The sequence below is a fragment of the Anomaloglossus baeobatrachus genome, chromosome 4 (assembly GCF_048569485.1).
Source record: "Anomaloglossus baeobatrachus isolate aAnoBae1 chromosome 4, aAnoBae1.hap1, whole genome shotgun sequence".
Taxonomy (NCBI): Eukaryota; Metazoa; Chordata; class Amphibia; order Anura; family Aromobatidae; genus Anomaloglossus; species Anomaloglossus baeobatrachus.
In genome coordinates this window covers 595,009,044-595,024,067 of record NC_134356.1, presented here as the reverse complement: position 1 = coordinate 595,024,067, position 15,024 = coordinate 595,009,044, and positions in this window count along the sequence as shown.

Below are 15,024 nucleotides of genomic sequence, written 5' to 3'. Positions count from 1 at the left end.
AAACAGGATTCCTGCAAAATATTTTGCAGGATACCGTAATTCCTCAAGGCTACGGATTGTGACTGATGCAAAACAACGGAAGTGTGAACTTAGCCTTACAAGAATTCAACCACAAGTACCGATTTATTCATTTTAAAAGATGCACCCCAAATTTAGAGGATGAAACTAGGAAAAAATAATTTTTAATGTTAAAATGAGGGTCCGTCTAATAATCCTTGTGTATCCTATAATATCTCAACAGGGGGAGCGACAGTGGTGGAGCAGCTCATGAGGGTCACAAGAAGCAGGGTTGGCGATGCTGCGGGCTTGGAGGAGGGGGTGTCACTGCTCAAGAGAGTCAGTGATACTGTGGGCTCTGGGGTATCGTGGCGCTGAGCGCCATTGATCTGCTGGCGGGCTGCGGGTTCCATTGAACTGCGGGCTCTATTGAACTGCTGACGGTTGATGCGATGGACTTCAAGAAAATGGTCGTGGAGGAGATGTGTGCAAAGATTGGCACCATTTTCTTAAAGTCCATCACATATCACTGGCAGTTCAATGGAGTCCGCAGTTCAATGGAGCCAGTAGCTCACCGGCAGATCAATGGCACCTGACGCTGCCGCGACAACCCCAAGCCCAAGTCACATCTGGACTGTAAGACGCACCCCCATTTGCCTCCCCAGTTTTGCGGGAAAGAAAGTATGTCTTTTAATCGTGAAAATACGGTAATTCTATTCAGGGCCAGGATGAGGAGTAGGCAGGGTAGGCACCCACTATGGCGCTACCTCCTGCCTCCCTGAATGGGGTGCACTTTGCGGGGGGTGTGACATTGCTGAATAAGTGCGGCTGCCGGGCACCTTTGTACAGCCGTAAGTATTCAGCACACTGGCAGCCGCGGCGCACGCACAGAGGTGAGTGGTGTTGCTCTCCCCTCTCTCTGCCTGCGCAATGGGCTGAATATTAATGCACGTCACAATTTTTAGATTTGTTTTGTTAAAATATTTAGAAAACCATGTATCATTTCCTTTACACTTCATAAACGTTTGCTACTTTGTGTTAGTAAAATCCCAATAAAACACATTTAAGTTTGTGGGTGAAAAATGTGTAAAAGTTCACGGAGTATGAATACCTTTCCAAAGTACTGTATATAATTACAATAGCCCTCAATTGACCAGTATTCTGCTTTATTATTGGGATCGCTGGCTAGAACTACGGCAATTTTTAATGTGTTTCTTTCATTGTGGTGATAATGTCTGTTGAACCTATGATTATGTACAGCACATAATGTACTGCTGTTCATATGATTAAACAGAACACTTTCTTTGCAGCGCACAATATTCCTATTCTCTGCTCTCTGTATGTGTAATGCCTGGTGCACGAGTTAATGACCTGTAGAAACCCTTAATTAACTTTCCATTGATGTGTTTGATGGTCAAATGTCCTTACAGCGAATCTGTTATCGCAATGTTGCAGAGTGACTTTTCTGCTTGTGTATAAGCTTTGATGAATATGAATATGCGTAGTCTAGTGTATCAAATGGATATTCATTTACATAAATTCTTTACACGGTTATGGCTGAATGGGAATAGACTTTAGTAACGTGAACAGACAGAACTTTGGTGTGATGTCTGGGGAAAGGAGCCATACACATTCCCAATGTAGAGACATTGCCAGGCAATGGAGTCAAGGCAGGGACAGATCATTGGGATCAGATCATAGGGCACAAGCCGTTGGGACCTATGTGGCCCCAAGAACCCTCCTTTGCAGCTATTTGGTGATGCTATCCAGCTAGAAAGGAGTAAGGTGACAGGTGCATGTAACTTTTTTTTTAAGTCGCCAGCTAGTGGCCTCCATAACTCCCATAGACTTCAATAATGAGGAGGACCATATGCTAGTGTTGCCATATCATATGTGTAACTAGAATACAAAGGATCAGGTTCTAGTGGTAAAAAGGAAATGTACACAAATGTGGTATGGGTCAAGCACCCAGCGATGGGCTAGATTTTGCTACTTACAGGCCTGCATTCATCCGGGGACAGGATGAGCTGCATCTGAGGTATTTTTTCTAGCATTGCCTAGGAGTCTCTTGCCTGGGGATTATGGCACGGAATACTGCTGTGCCTTATATAGAACATCAGCACCATTAAGATGGCCTGGATATATGTGGATTATTCCACAGTTATTAGCATCCCCTGATAAACCCCATAAAATACGGGGCGAAATGGGTCGAGATTCTGCATGTCTCCAGCTACGTAGATAAGTGTACCCCTCTGACTGGGATGTATTTTCTATAGGCATACAAATTTGTTATTGCTTATTATATAAGCTATATGATGTACATATGATCGCAGCGTGTGACTCCTCTGAGCGACCGTAAACGATCGCAAAAGAGGGAAAAATCGGTGGTCATGGAGAGGTCGTTCTAAAACAAAATATCGTTTTCTGCTCAGTAGCGATGTGGTTCGTCGCTTCTGCGGCACCACACATCGCTGTGTGTGACACCGTAGGAGCGTCAACCATCACCTTACCTCTGTCCACCGGAAAAGGAGGAAGGAAGGAGGTGGGCGGCATGTTCTGGCCGCTCATCTCCTCCCCTCCTTTTCTATTGGGCGGCGGTTTAGTGACGCTGTTGTGACGTGACGTCGCTGTGACGCTGAACAAACCGCCCCCTTAGAAAGAAGGCGGTTCGCCGGTCACAGCGACGTCGCAGAGCAGGTATGTGCGTGTGACGCTGCCGTAGCGATAATGTTCACTACGGCAGCGATCACCACATATCGGCCATACGACGGGGGAGGGTGCTATCGCGCTCGACATCGCCAGCAAATGCTAGCGATGTCACAGCGTGTAAAGTACCCCTAAGTCCTGTGTGGTGTGGGAGGAATCTGTTCATTGAAGCCTCGTTCCGGGGTATGGCTTGCGTTATCCGGGAGCCAGTCCACCCGGAATGCCTCCAGTAATAGTTCCTATTTACAGTGCACGTCTCTGATCTTGTTCCTTGTTCCTCATACCCCATCCCATCTCCTCCCCTACTCCATCTTGACTCCATGTATCCCTGACCTTCAGCTTGTTCCTGACTCCCGGCTCTGCTCTCTTCCATGTACCTGACTTGTCCTCTTCGCTACCGAACTAGGCTTGCATTCTGACCCCGGCTCCACTCTCTTACTGGTACCTTTCATGACTTCCTGGTTTTCTGACTCTTGGATCGCACACTGACCTCGGCTTCTCTCTCTCCCTCTGTTACTGACGTTATCTCCCGGCTCTTGACTTCCCAGCAGATCTCCTCCACTAGGGTATCTTGTGACTCCTAGTGGTCTAGCATCTCATTACACCTGGGTGCTCAGCATCACAAATGTCATGTTAATATTTTGAGACACAACGCCAACCAAACAGTAGCAGCGCTGGTCCAGGAGGTATAACTGTTTTTATATTTTGTTATATGGCATTAAGCTATTATGAAATGAACAACCCCTCTAAAGTAAAAAACCTTTAAACTCCATCTACAGTCAGGGCCAGAAATATTTGGACAGTGACACACGTTTTGTTATTTTAGCTGTTTACAAAAGCATGTTCAGAAATACAATTATATATATATATATATATATATATATATATATATATATATATAATATGGGCTGAAAGTGCCCACTCCCAGCTGCAATATGAGAGTTTTCACATCCAAATCGGAGAAAGGGTTTAGGAATCATAGCTCTGTAATGCATAGCCTCCTCTTTTTCAAGGGACCAAAAGTAATTGGACAAGGGACTCTAAGGGCTGCAAATAACTCTGAAGGCGTCTCCCTCGTTAACCTGTAATCAATGAAGTAGTTAAAAGGTCTGGGGTTGATTACAGGTGCGTGGTTTTGCATTTGGAAGCTGTTGCTGTGACCAGACAACATGCGGTCTAAGGAACTCTCAATTGAGGTGAAGCAGAACATCCTGAGGCTGAAAAAAAAGAAAAAATCCATCAGAGAGATAGCAGACATGCTTGGAGTAGCAAAATCAACAGTCGGGTACATTCTGAGAAAAAAGGAATTGACTGGTGAGCTTGGGAACCCAAAAAGGCCTGGGCGTCCACGGATGACAACAGTGGTGGATGATCGCCGCATACTTTCTTTGGTGAAGAAGAACCCGTTCACAACATCAACTGAAGTCCAGAACACTCTCAGTGAAGTAGGTGTATCTGTCTCTAAGTCAACAGTAAAAAGAAGACTCCATGAAAGTAAATACAAAGGGTTCACATCTAGATGCAAACCATTCATCAATTCCAAAAATAGACAGGCCAGAGTTAAATTTGCTGAAAAACACCTCATGAAGCCAGCTCAGTTCTGGAAAAGTATTCTATGGACAGATGAGACAAAGATCAACCTGTACCAGAATGAAGGGAAGAAAAAAGTTTGGAGAAGAAAGGGAACGGCACATGATCCAAGGCACACCACATCCTCTGTAAAACATGGTGGAGGCAACGTGATGGCATGGGCATGCATGGCTTTCAATGGCACTGGGTCACTTGTGTTTATTGATGACATAACAGCAGACAAGAGTAGCCGGATGAATTCTGAAGTGTACAGGGATATACTTTCAGCCCAGATTCAGCCAAATGCCGCAAAGTTGATCGGATGGCGCTTCATAGTACAGATGGACAATGACCCCAAGCATACAGCCAAAGCTACCCAGGAGTTCATGAGTGCAAAAAAGTGGAACATTCTGCAATGGCCAAGTCAATCACCAGATCTTAACCCAATTGAGCATGCATTTCACTTGCTCAAATCCAGACTTAAGACGGAAAGACCCACAAACAAGCAAGACCTGAAGGCTGCGGCTGTAAAGGCCTGGCAAAGCATTAAGAAGGAGGAAACCCAGCGTTTGGTGATGTCCATGTGTTCCAGACTTAAGGCAGTGATTGCCTCCAAAGGATTTGCAACAAAATATTGAAAATAAAAATATTTTGTTTGGGTTTGGTTTATTTGTCCAATTACTTTTGACCTCCTAAAATGTGGAGTGTTTGTAAAGAAATGTGTACAATTCCCACAATTTCTATCAGATATTTTTGTTCAAACCTTCAAATTAAACGTTACAATCTGCACTTGAATTCTGTTGTAGAGGTTTCATTTCAAATCCAATGTGGTGGCATGCAGAGCCCAACTCGCGAAAATTGTGTCACTGTCCAAATATTTCTGGACCTAACTGTACATCCTCTTGATAAAACCATGTGTTTTACTTCTTTACTGAAACTAGTAAAAACAGACACAAGGAAAAAAATACATTTTCCAAAATGTCTGATCAATGCTAAAAAAAACCCCAAAACAACATTTTCAGGCCCCAAGTGGAACATAATCCACCTCTGTTATGAGTCGCCAATTTCCCTGGAGCCCTCAAATAGGTCAGTATTTCAGAACTTCTAAACTATAATGGCCTGTTATCAGGTAATAAATACTTGAACAAGGATGTCATATCTGTAAAAGGTGTTGAGGTAATTTAATCCACCATATAATAGGACTTCACCTGGAGGCACTAAGCCAGTAAAACCTCAAGGGCATGAAGATGATTGTGAATTTTGTGTATAAATAGACAGTCAGGGGAATATGTGATGCACTAGATTGTGGCGGAAAAGTTTGGAAAGAACTTATGTGAAATAATTGTTTTAGAAAAGGCCATGTCTTTAACCCCTCTACAACGGCCGTATGGATTAAAACATCTTCCATATTGCTTTTTTAAAATGGCGATAAGGAATGTAGCGCCCCCAAAGTCAGAAAATCTCCGGGTTTTCAGCTTGAGATCACAATTCGGGCCGTTTTTTCTGGTCCCCGGTAATGTGATCACCGGTGTTCACCGTAAAAGGGTGATCACATTGCAGAAAATGGAAGCGCTGGTAAAAAAATTATTTATCTCCCACCTCGCATGATCAAACATGTCAGATGGGAGATAAATCTCCTCCCCCAGTCCCCAGGTGTGGCCAAAGTTCTCCCCACACCCAGTCACCTCCCCCTCTTCTAAGATGGTGACCACACGAGTGGTGCGCCTGCTGCACGCGTCCTCCTCCCCTGATTTCTGTCACATGTGCAGACCGCTGTCAGCCTGCTGCCTGTGAGCAGTGACACTGGGCTTACTGCAGCTCATTCTTATTCTCAGTGTCACCCGAGGAGTATGAGTGCAGTTTTCTCACTGAGGTCACTGCACTCACACTCCTCACATGGAGGGTCAGCGCTTCCAGAAAATGGGGGATACGTTCCCTGAGCATGCCCCCAATATTATGGAATGAGATTACTGCAGCTCACTCTGCTCTCGGTTGGACCAGGGAGTGTAACTGCAGTATTCTCAGGTCACCACATCCACACTTCTCACATGCAGTGCTGCACTTCCAGAAAATGGGGCATACGTTCCCTGAGCATGCCCCCTATATTCAGGAAGGTCCAGAGTTGTCGTAAGACCTCCAAAATGGATTACGGCGGACCAGAATTTTTTTCTTTTTAATAAATTGGTGAAAGAGGGAATGTCTCAGGGAGCGTTTTTTCAATTACATTTTTTTTGTCGTGTTTATTTTATTACTGACTGGGTTCATAATGTCTGGAATCTGTTAGACGCCTCAATATTACACACCCCCGAGCTTGATACCAGGTGACATTATAGCTGGCATCAACCCCTTATATTACCCCGTTTGCCACCGCACCAGGGCAGTGGTCAGAATTGCAAAAAATGGCCTGGTAATTAAGTACAAAACTGGCTTCATCCTTGAGGGGTTAAAGGCCCAAACGTTAAAACATGCATCACATTTCAGGTGGAAAGTTTATTTAAATACACATATAACGATCAATCGAAGACTCATCAGTGATGGTATGCCTTTTGGGAAGCTCTTCATACTATCCTATTTCCTTTTCTGGATTGTTATATGACATGTGCCAAATACTATTTGTCTCTATTCACCTTCACCCATTTTGCAATTAAGTAGCTTTAATAATTTATACTAACCACGAGTTTCAACCACAAGAGAATCTAGCTACCATGCAGCTTTGATTATTTCCAGGCATACCCTAGTGTCCTATATCTCATGTGCAGAACCATCATCCTTGCTGATGTGTTTTATAAAAGCTGTTATTAGCCTGGGAATAGTACGACAGACAGATCCCTGTTGACTCCATCCTCTATTATTGTCCATCTCCTAAGCCGCAAGCCGCTACAGGCCTGCGGCTTAGGAGACATCACCATGCCACGAGGGCAGTGCAATTACGTTAGTGAATAGTGCTGCCTCTGCAGGAACGCCATACAATAGGAGACAGAGGTGAATATAAACTTTTTTTTCTATATGTGTATATGGGATGTGTGGGGGCTCCTGCTGTATATTGGAAGCTATGTGGGGGCTCCTGCTGTATATTGGAAACTATGTGGGGCTCCTGCTGTAAATGGGAGGCAATGTGGGGGCTCCTACTGTGTATAGAAAGCTATGTAGGGGCTCCTGCTGTATATAGGAGGCAATGTGGGGGCTCCTCCTATATATAGGAGGCTATGTGAGGGTTCCTGCTATATATCAGAGGTTATGTGGGGGCTACCGCTATATATAGGTGGCAATTTGGGGGCTACCGCTGTATATAGGAGGCTATGTGGGGGCTCCTGCTGTTTATAGGAGGCTATGTGGGGGCTCATACTGTAAATAGAAGCTATATAGGGGGTCATTCTGTATATAGGGGCTATGTGGGGGATCATACTGTATATAGAAGAATATGTAAGTACTTATGCTGTATATATAATTCCAGCAAAGGATCATGTTGAAATATAAGATGAAAATTACCTTTTATTATAATAGTGATGAAGGCTCTTTAAGCCGAAACGCGTTATCTGATTTTTCCACCATGGACTGCATTTAACATATTGCCAGGATTACTTTAGTACTTTTGGTTTTTAATTATATTTATAATAAAAGGTAATTTTTATCTTATATTTCAATGTGATGCTTCGCTGGAATTTTTTTCCTGTTACATTTTCACTGCTGTGTGGTGGCCCCTGCCTCTTCCGAACATGGATTACTAATGACTGATTTCTATCCAAACGACTGAACTGGTGAACTGAATATATTTTTCTGTTTATTCATGTTGTATATAGGAGGCTATGTGTGGGCTCAAAATGTATATAGGAGGATGTCTTGCTAAATTCTACTAAAAAGGGGGCTGAAAGCCCGTACTTACGAAGCGCTCACTGATATCCTAATCAGGCACGGATACTAAGATTCTTTATAGCAAGATACTATTTATTTTAATAGCACATGAATAGTCAATGGTACATATAGGCATTAGAACTATAGTCATAGAATCTTATACAATAACAGAAATATGCATCAACATTACCGATATGTTGCAGCAATCCTTTTCTCATCGGAGGGATTCGATTTATGTGAGAAGGAAAAACAACCCGGCCTCTTGCAGCACAGGAACAGTGCGTATGTACACTTCAATGTCCTGGAAGGTTTCCCTAACATTAAGCGAGTCCGGTGTATTTTTATAGGAAAATTTGTAGTCGTGTGCAAATGCAGTATTGCAATTGTGAATGGTTAAATGGTGACCAGCATGTGACAGCTGAGTCATGTTCATGTAACTTGACCACAAGCTGCTGTGGGCACCAGCAGCTTCCTGCACATTTCCTGCACATTTAGCCAGTTGACAACTGGTCGACCACAGTTTCCTGGAGATATTGCAAGGAGACGTTAACTTTACAGGCCAGCTTCCTTGCAACTGTTGTCAAATAACCACAAATTTCCTGACTGTGGAACTGTAAACGTTACTTCCTCATTATCGTGGTTTTGCTTAAGATCTGTTTGACATGCATTCTTTGGTCTTAGGGAAATTGGTTATCCAGAGGACATCTCTCTTTGATACTGAATTATTTGATGGATCAAATAATATCTGGGATCACTCCTATCTTTTGATTATGATCCCTATCTACATCACATTCAGTCTTCAGTCATATCACAATCGGTCCTTGATCCCAGGGATTATTTTCCATCATCAGTAGTCCAATAGAGGAAGATCACTCGGAAAACACCATACCATGACTAAGAAATATCGTTTGCCACAAATTTTGTTTTCTTGGTTTGTTTAAATAAACGTTGAATCACAAATATAATCACTTTCACTACTATGTATATTAAAACTAAAAGCAATATTATCCGAAAAGCTCCCTTGAATATCATGTGTTTTGGCATTTGCTCGATATTCAAAGGAATCATTACACATTACATTTCCCGATATGTTACTACAAGTTTCACTAGACCCATTTATGAACATATTGGCATAAGGCCATAACATATCATGAATTGTCCTTTCCACTAAGCTGGGTTTAAAAGCATCTACAGTATTTATAGCTGTCCCAAAACTTATTTTTATATTCCCCATAGGGATGAATCTCAGGTTAGTCAGTCCAGTCTTATTTCTTGGTACCCAAATTCCTCCCTTAAAAGCCAGATATTGCAAATTGGTGACTGTTGCATTCAAATTGCCTTGCCACCATGGAAGCTTGATCCATCCCACTACGGAAATGGGTACTGTAGTATTCTATAGACGAACATTTCGAGTGTCTTTATCAGCAAGATGATCAGAAGAACAACTTTTCCACTTTAAGGTTTCCTCCATCGATACCGCGACATCCAGATAAGGGATACTGGTGGCTGTAACTGGAGAATGTGTACAGATCCAGCAATCTGTGTGTTGAAAATATGATGGTGCATCAGAAATTTATTCTCCATAAGTTCCTCCTGATGTAGACTTGTCCATCCAACGACCAAAGAGCTAAACATCAAACACAGGAATTTTTCCATCTCATCACTATCGAGCTCTTCCCAGTAACCGATACCATGGATTCCGCTTATTTACCACACCTTCTGGGGGTACCACGACAGTTTCCAATGTACTGAGGTCTAAACCTGCTGAATAAGGTGTCGCTATTTCTGGTGTGCCCAAACAGCTGTAGCTTGCCTTGTCAACTGTTGGACTGACTTGTCTGATGGTTGCTGCTTTATCTGCTTCTGAATTAAACAAACGTTCAAGTGAGTTAGTAGGGACATGAGCATCGACATGAAATACAGTGGTCTTGGTAGATTGAATAATCCCTTCAATGTCTTGCCACACTTCCATGACCATCTCAAACACATTTTGCTGTTCCTCTCCCCAGTGGAACTCATATTTTTTCCTCGTTACTTTGTACAAATGAGCCAACATTTGTCCCAAATGAGGGATATGTTGTCTCCAAAAATCAAACAATCCAATATAAGACTGAGTCTCCTGTTTGGATTTAGGGACCGGAAAATTAATAATTTTCTGTCTGGCATTGGGCAAGATCTCTCTGTGCCCTTTGTTCCACTGAATCCCTAGAAATGTTACCACCTGAGATGGTCCTTGAACCTTGGCATCATTGATTTCCCATCCTTTACTCCTCATATGAGCAACCAGTTTTGTCAATTGATCTTTCACACTTTGCTCATCTTGTCCTTGTATCATTATATCATTGATATAATGTGAAATCTGCATTTCCTTATGACAAGACATAACCCCAAAGGAGAATTTTCCTTTGGTTAGATTAAGAGTCATCCATTTTAGGATATCAATTCCCAAAATATATTCTGGTATAGGAACTACCAGCACCGTATACTGCTTGATAGGTAAATTACCTATCTTCAAAGCTACCATGGACACGCAGGCAGCCGGCGGGCCTGCAGCATGGACACGCGGGCAGCCGGCGGGCCTCCAGCATGGACACGCGGGCAGCAGGCGGGCCTCCAGCATGGACACGCGGGCAGCAGGCGGGCCTCCAGCATGGACACGCGGGCAGCCGGCGGGCCTCCAGCATGGACACGTGGGCAGCCGGCGGGCCTCCAGCATGGACACGCGGGCAGCCGGCGGGCCTCCAGCATGGACACGCGGGCAGCCGGCGGGCCTCCAGCATGGACACGCGGGCAGCCGGCGGGCCTCCAGCATGGACACGCGGGCAGCCGGCGGACCTCCAGCATGGACACGCCGGCAGCCGGCGGGCCTCCGGCATGGACACGCGGGCAGCCGGCGGGTCTCCAGCATGGACACGCCGGCAGCCGGCGGGCCTCCAGAATGGACACGCTGGCAGCCGGCGGGCCTCCAGCATGGACACGCGGGCAGCCGGCGGGCCTCCAGCATGGACACGCAGGCAGCCGGCGGGCCTCCAGCATGGACACGCGGGCAGCCGGCGGGCCTCCAGCATGTACACGCGGGCAGCCGGCGGGCCTTCAGCATGTACACGCGGGCAGCCGGCGGGCCTCCAGCATGGACACGCGGGCAGCGCGGGCAGCCGGCGGGCCTCCAGCATGGACACGCAGGCAGCCGGTGGGCCTCCAGCATGGACACGCAGGCAGCCGGCGGGCCTCCAGCATGGACACGCAGGCAGCCGGCGGGCCTCCAGCACGGAGACGCAGGCAGCCACAGTGAGGCGGCCGGTCGCCCACACAGTGAGGCGGCCGGTCGCCTTCACAGACAGGCGGCCGGCCGCCCGCCTTCACAGACAGGCGGCCGCCCGCCTTCACAGACAGGCGGCCGCCCGCCTTCACAGACAGGCGGCCGGCCGCCCGCCTTCACAGACAGGCGGCCGGCCGCCCGCCTTCACAGACAGGCGGCCGGCCGCCCGCCTTCAGACAGGCGGCGGGCCGCCCGCACAGAGAGGCGGCTGGCTGCCCGCACAGAGAGGAGGCGGGCCGCCCGCACAGAGAGGCGGCCGTCCACCGCAGAGACAGGCGGCCGTCTGCCCTCACAGGCAGCGGGCCGTCCACACAGACAGGCGGCGGGGGGCGCCCGCACAGACAGGTGGCGGGCCGCCGCACAGAGAGGCGCGGGCCGACCACACAAAGAGGCGGCCCGAACAGACAGGCGGCCGGCCGCCCGCACAGACAGGCGGCAGGGGGGGCGCCCGCACAGACAGGCGGCAGGGGGGCGCCCGCACAGACAGGCGGCAGGGGGGCGCCCGCACAGACAGGCGGCAGGGGGGCGCCCGCACAGACAGGCGGCAGGGGGGGCGCCCGCACAGACAGGTGGCGGGCCGCCGCACAGAGAGGCGGCCCGAACAGACAGGCGGCCGGCCGCCCGCACAGACAGGCGGCAGGGGGGCGCCCGCACAGACAGGCTGCAGGGGGGCACCCGCACAGACAGGCGGCAGGGGGGCGCCCGCACAGACAGGTGGCAGGGGGGCGCCCGCACAGACAGGTGGCGGGGGGCGCCCGCACAGACAGGTGGCAGGCCGCCGCACAGAGAGGCGCGGGCCGACCGCACAAAGAGGTGGCCCGAACAGAGAGGCGGCCGGTCGCCTTCACAGACAGGCGGCCGGCCGCCCGCACAGACAGGCGGCAGGGGGGCGCCCGCACAGACAGGCGGCAGGGGGGCACCCGCACAGACAGGCGGCAGGGGGGCGCCCGCACAGACAGGCGGCAGGGGGGGCGCCCGCACAGACAAGCGGCAGGGGGGCGCCCGCACAGAGAGGTGGCAGGGGGGCGCCCGCACAGACAGGCGGCGGGGGGCGCCCGCACAGACAGGCGGCGGGGGGCGCCCGCACAGACAGGCGGCAGGGGGGCGCCCGCACAGGCAGGCGGCAGAAGGGCGCCCGCACAGACAGGAGGCAGGGGGGCGCCCGCACAGACAGGCGGCATGGGGGCGCCCGCACAGACAGGCGGCAGGGGGGCGCCCGCACAGACAGGCGGTGGGGGCGCCCGCACAGACAGGCGGCAGGGGGGCGCCTGGACAGACAGGCGGCAGGGGGGAGCCCGCACAGACAGGCGGCAGGGGGGAGCCCGCACAGACAGGCGGCAGGGGGGAGCCCGCACAGACAGGCGGCCGGCCGACCGCACAGACAGGCGGCCGGCCGCACGCACAGGGAGGCGGCCGGCCGCACGCACAGAGAGGCGGCCGGCCGACCGCACAGACGGGCGGCCGGCCGACCGCACAGACGGGCGGCCGGCCTCACGCACAGAGAGGCGGCCGGCCGACCGCACAGACAGGCGGCCGGCCGACCGCACAGACAGGCGGCCGGCCGCCCGCACAGACAGGCGGCCGGCCGCCTGCACAGAGAGGCTCCGGCAGGGAGGGGAGGGGAGGGAAGGGAAGGGGAATCAGCGCTGGGGAGATTCTACATACCTTAGGCTTAGCAGCAGCACAGAGCAGTTTCGGGCAGCGCGCTCCTCTCTGTGTTATGCCACGTCACGTGTTAGGATGGTAGGAGGGAAAAGCAGGGAGGCGGGGAGAGAGTGGGTGGGCGGAGCCCGGGAGACGGCCGTCCCGCCCGTGGCAACGGGACAAACAATGTAAAGCGTGATAGTCCCACTGTATCCGGGATGGTTGGGAGGTATGCCACTGTCCCATATCCTGTAACTCCCTCATCCTCCCTATAACTACACCGATTGATTCTCCAGTCAGCGCTACAGTTAAGGTTAAAATAACTGTTTTGTATGCTGGAGGAGCATGTTTAACCAGCCTATTTCTTATGCTGGCTGTCAATGGGTACTGGAGATAATCATCATCCATTCCCAAAAGAGGAAGAGCATTCCTCATTGCTTCTTCCTTCAGCCTTTCCATACCATCTTTTAAGGTATACCAAGGTTTATCATTGATAGGAAAGTCTGCTTCTGATGGGTATTTGTCCAGAAAAGTATGGGCTAAGATCATGATTAAGTTTTGAGTACCATGCTCATTATGATCAACAAAATAATTTTTTATTGATCTCTGAATTACTGTGTCCTGAGACATGGTGACAAATTTTGCCACGTCTCCGGCATCAAAGTGCACTCCACCTCCTCCGAGATCGTGCACCCCGACCAACCAGGGAATTTCTCCTTCTCCTGGTTTTTGTCTAAACTGTGTTAAAATGCTATCATGCTATCAACTTCTCTCTGAGAGTAATCTTCAATGGTTACTCGATTTTTTACATAAGGAATCGTTCTCTGATTTATGATGGCATTACCATCTTCGTCATATTGCAGATTTCCCTGACCATCCCGGACATGTTCCCGGATGATCTCATTCTCTGTCCTCTCTAGGCGCCTCCTTACGGGATTAGCCTGAATCTTCCCTTTATGGTAATCCTCCTCATCGGATGATGAAGATAAATCCCACACATCCCCATCCCAAATATCGGGATCCCAGTTTATAGAAGCTGAGGCGATACTTTTATGTACTTTGGTTTTATTTACTTTTCCTCTTCTTTTCTTGTACTTATTTTGAGCAATTTTTAACTGCAGATTTTTCTGCCACATTCTGATATTGTTCCAATTTATCCTTCAACAGTCTGGTATTACATTCCAGAACTGTTTTCTGGCCACCTAACTCTATCATCTTTTGTTCCATCTGGGAACCTTTCTTCTGCATCTTTAGATTATGCTCATGCATTACACTATATGCACTTGCCAAAATCCAGATGCGCCGTCCTAAAGACACTACATCACCTGCTTTCACAGGGACACTACCGAATACATTCACAACATCAGTAGCTTCACTACCCTTAAGCTTATCCTGCCAGAGTTCTGTCAATCCACAAGACACTACATCACCTGTTTTCACAGGGGCACTACTGAGTACATTCACAACATCAGTAGCTTCACAACCCTTAAGCTTGTCCTGCCATTGTTCTGCCAATCCACAAGACACTACATCACCTGCTTTCACAGGGGCACTACTGAGTACATTCACAGCATCAGTAGCTTCACTACCCTTAAGCTTGTCCTGCCATTGTCCTGCCATTGTTCTGCCAATCCACAAGACACTACACCACCTGTTTTCACAGGGGCACTACTGAGTACATTCACAACATCAGTAGCTTCACTACCCTTAAGCTTGTCCTGCCATTGTTCTGCCAATCCACAATTGACCAATTCATGTGCTATAAATTTGTAGGGAGCCTCAGTCCAGCATGGGATCTCCAAAACAACCTCCTTAACATTATCCTTACGTTTTCTGAACATTTTGACACTATGCAAAAAGATTGAAAAAATATCTGGAAATTTGCCAAATATATGTTTTTAATTTCTAAATTACAAAAATTCGTTAATTTCTTCTTA